Raw genomic sequence first — 4608 nt, forward strand, 5'->3', positions numbered from 1 at the left:
GAAAGAGAATCCCCCCTTTTTTATGTACAAGTGCCCTATTTATTGGTGACTAATTTGGCCTAACCCTAAAGCCCACGAAACATAGAAATAAGACCCAAGTCGGTGGCATGGCTGAACTCGGCAAGGCTGGAATCCGGCAAAGCTGGAACCAGGCATAGCTGGAGGTCAAAGCTGACATTTCTACGGGTGATCCGGCCGAAGGTGGGATTTTCATGGTATACAACACTGATGCATATTTTACTCCTCATCATAAATATTAGCCTAACTTTTTGTCATCTTACCTATTTGTTACATTCAATCATAAATAGAAAAAAATAAAATTTTATACATATCAAAATTATTTCTCTATTTAATTTAATGGTGTTATGAAAGTTTTGAATTATAATTAAAATAAATGTTCGAAATCTACAAAAAAATGTTTTTATATGATAAATTATATCAGTACGTATTAAATTAAAGTTTAAAAATTATTAAATATCATTACATTGATAAATATAAAATTATTTTAAGACACAATATATATATATATATATTCACTATTTAAATAAAATCAAGTCAACATATCCGAAACTAAACTAGCTATTAGGTAATTAATTAGTCAAATATAGTTTAATTAGTTAATATTTATATATAAGGAAATATTTTTCAATTATTAAGGAAAGAGAATATATGTAGGGGTAATATTATAAGATAATAAAATATTGATTAAGAATAATTAAATACTCTCTCCGTCCGCCAAAAGTAGAACATTTTTATTATATCAGGCGTCCGCAAAGAGTGTACCACTTTCCTTTTATTGAAATGGTTCCACCACTCACTTTAATCTTTTAACCTTACAAACAATTTTTATTTACAAAAAAATCCACCACAAATTTAATCTCAACCACACATCTCATAAAGTGGTGGGACCATTTCTCCACTGCATCAAAATCATCAAACATTTTATTAAATCACGTGTCCAGCCAAAATGTTCCACTTTTGTGTTTCACAAAATGTTCCACTTTTGAGGGACGGAGGAAGTACATAATTATAACAAATACAAAATTTCTAGTCTAATCCATTGACAGCCATAATTATGGCTATTTAACACTACTCTATTTCATTTCCTTCCAAATTTCTAGTCTAATCCATTATGACAGCCATAATTATGGCTATTTAACACGACTCTATTTCATTTCCTTCCAAAAAAAGGAAAAAAAAAAAAAAAACACTACTCTATTTCATATATGCTAAACATAGTGTAAATTTTTAGGGGCTTACCGTTTATGCATAAATGCTACTATCTCCAATAAAAGTGCCAGTTTTGGGCACGAATACAAGGTGTATCTTAATTGAGTGTGACCCCCAAATTAGTGCGTATTTTTAATGCTACATGTTGACCAATTATTTGAACTGATTAGAATCTACAATTATTGCCAATTAGGAGTATTGTTGATTAATAAGTAAATTTTGTCATTTTAAAGTCTTTATGACCCAAAAAAAATGTGCCACTTTTATGGGATGGAGTATATTATCAATTAGTTTCTCAGCTGCGTATTCCATTACATTTCACTTTCTCTGTACATGTATATTTTTTTGCCAAAAAAACATGGTTAACGTGTCTTTGGCACTTTTAAATTGGCGCTGGACTTTTGTGGTTGATGAAATTCAAGTATTTTTAAAGTAAAACAGAGATCCGTTTTTCAAGCAAACCTCATTTTGTAAAGGATCTACGACCTGCGACGGATCAAACCCCAGCCGTCTTTTACCCGACCCGATGTGCAAAATGTTATATAAATGTTTTATTAAACAAATAAATTCCAAAGTGAGCCTTTGGTGCAATGGCCATAGCATGCCAATTTCTTCTTATTGGTGGTGAGGGTTCGAAACCCATTAGTAGCAATTCCTATTTTTTTCCCCATTTTCTTCACATTTTTTTGATTTTCTTTTCCTATTTTCATTATGTTCTTCTTGTATTTTGTTTATTTTCTTTTGGTTTTGTTTTTATGTTTTTTTTAATTTTCATGTTTTCTTTATTATTTTTTTGTTTTTTCTTTGCATTTTTTTAAATATTTTCTTTTTTTTTCTTTTCAGTATTTTCTTTATTTTTCATTTGTTTTTTTATTTACTGTTTTCCTTTTGCGTTTTTATATATTCTCGTGAAAAATGTAATACTTTTAAAATATTATATTTCTCCATATCAATAATTACTTTTTCTGACGACAATAATTACTTGAACAAATAACTAAAAGTATAGGTTCTCATGAGTAAAAATAGCAATTATCGTGAACAAATGTTTAAAAATTATTATATTTGTTTATTATAATTGCTACTTTTAATTATTTGGATAAGTAATTATTTTAGTAAGAAAAAAAAATATTGATTGATAAAAAGAATATTAATTATTAGGGGTAATTGCCTGTAAATCCATAACGTTTGCACGGAATTGGTTTTTGCACCTATTTTTATTTTTCTTCTTTTAAATACCTAACCTTTAGTTTTCGTCTGAAATTTGTCCGGTCACCGGTTTTTTCCTACGCCGGCGCCGCAAATACCACTGTAGCAGCCGGAATTGATAAGGTGGCAGCCAGAATTGACACCAAAATATATTTTTTTACATGTGGCAAAGAAATAATAAAAAAAAAACAATTTTTTTTTTCAAAATAATCATCTTCCCCAACCTAATTCACCTCCCCGTCCTTTCTCCCCCTTCTCCCCAAACCCTAATTCCCTTGCCAGCGCCACCCCCTGCCGCCACCATCGCCGGCCCCACCCTTTGCCGCCACAACCACCGGCGCCACACACACACTACACGCCGACGACGGCCCCTGCCCTCCCTTCCAACACAACTCTGGGATCGCCATAAGAAAGAAACGAGAACACACCGACGCCGTCCCTGCCCTCCCACAAACAATTCTCAAATGGCGGCGCCGCCCTCCACAATTCCCCTGTCGGCCTTTCTCTATCACCTCCCACAAACAATTCCAATGAAGAACACATAAAACTCAATCTCAGCAAAATCAATAGACCAAAGTGCAAAATCAACAGACAATTCCAAACGCCACAAATTCAACCAAAATGCAACAAATTCACTACAAGAATCTGACCGATTAAAGTGCAAAATTCCGTCGGTAAATCGATATATCGACGGATCAACGACGGACGCCGTGTGTCGCTGTAAAAGTGGTCGGTAAAAAAATTACCGACGGAATTTCGCATCCGTCGCTAATTACCGACGGAAATACCGACGGACCGTCCGTAGGTAAGCACGCGACGACGTCGGCGTCGTCTGAAATCAGCGACGGAAATGACCGTAGGTATTAGCGACGGAATTCATTTCCGTCGCTATTTTTTTTACGAAAAAATAATAAAAATAATTTTTTTTAATTTTTTATTTTATCAATCTAGCTTTATTCTCCACAAGTATTTTGGTATTTCTAATGTATTTTGAACTTAATTGCATACGTTAAGACGAACTTCCCAGTGGGTCACCCATCTTAGTTGTACTCTAAGTAAAGCACGCTTAACCTTCAAGTTCTTTTCGAGTGGTCACCAGTACAGAACACGCGTATTATTGATATAACTATCACCTATTAATTCATTTAAACTCTATTTCAATATATAATATCATTTATTCATAACCTTATAATATGCTGAAGTCATATCTAGGACCTGTGGTGTCGACGAAAGAATAACGGTAAATATACGATCGAATTTAAAATAATAAAAAATATTAATCTTATAGTTAATTAAAAAATATATATATTATTGTTGAAAATAACAATAAATTTAAAATATTCTCAATAATTTAAAAATAAGAATAAATTAGAATATTAATTAAAAATAAAAAAAATTAAAAAAAATAAAAATAACAAAAAAAATTAATAATATTTACCGACGAAATTACCGACGGATTATTAATTTAAAAATAAAAAAATTAAAAATAATAATAATAAATAAATAATATTTAACGACGGAATATATTTCGTCGCTAATAATTCCATCGCTATTTCGTCGGTAAATTTAAAAAAAAATTATTAAAAAATAAATTAAAAATAATAAATAATATTTAACGACGGATTATTTTCGTCGCTAATAATTCCGTCGGTAAATTTAAAAAAATAATTAAAAAATAAATTAAAAATAATAAATAATATTTAACGACGAATTATTTTCCGTCGCTAATAATTCCGTCGGTAATCCATCGGTAAAATTTTGAAAACATCTTCTTCAGAATTCCGTCGGTGATTACCAGCGGATTAGTTGCCATCGGTAATTCCGTCGGTGTCCGATATGTTTTATCTCTTCAAAGCTTCGAAGCTTCGTCCCCTCCGTGAGCGTTCTGAAGCCCAGATCGGCCCAGAGATTTGCAGAGATCGGTGTTTTGGGGCTGGGGTTGCGTGGTTGATTTGCAAAGATCGGCGTGACCGCTGGGGAGGCGGTTCGTTCGCAAAATTTGGGAGCGGTCGCGGGTTTTGCATTCGACCGCTGCGAATCGGGCACCGGCACTGCGAGCTCGACTCGACCGCTGAATAGGCCTCGGTCGCCGGAGGAAAGAGAGCTATGGCTGGGAGATTTTGCTCGGCCGCGGAGCTACTCATGCGACGGCTAACCGGTGGGGGAGGAAGA

Source organism: Salvia miltiorrhiza, chromosome 8 (genome assembly GCF_028751815.1).
Source record: "Salvia miltiorrhiza cultivar Shanhuang (shh) chromosome 8, IMPLAD_Smil_shh, whole genome shotgun sequence".
NCBI lineage: Eukaryota > Viridiplantae > Streptophyta > Magnoliopsida > Lamiales > Lamiaceae > Salvia > Salvia miltiorrhiza.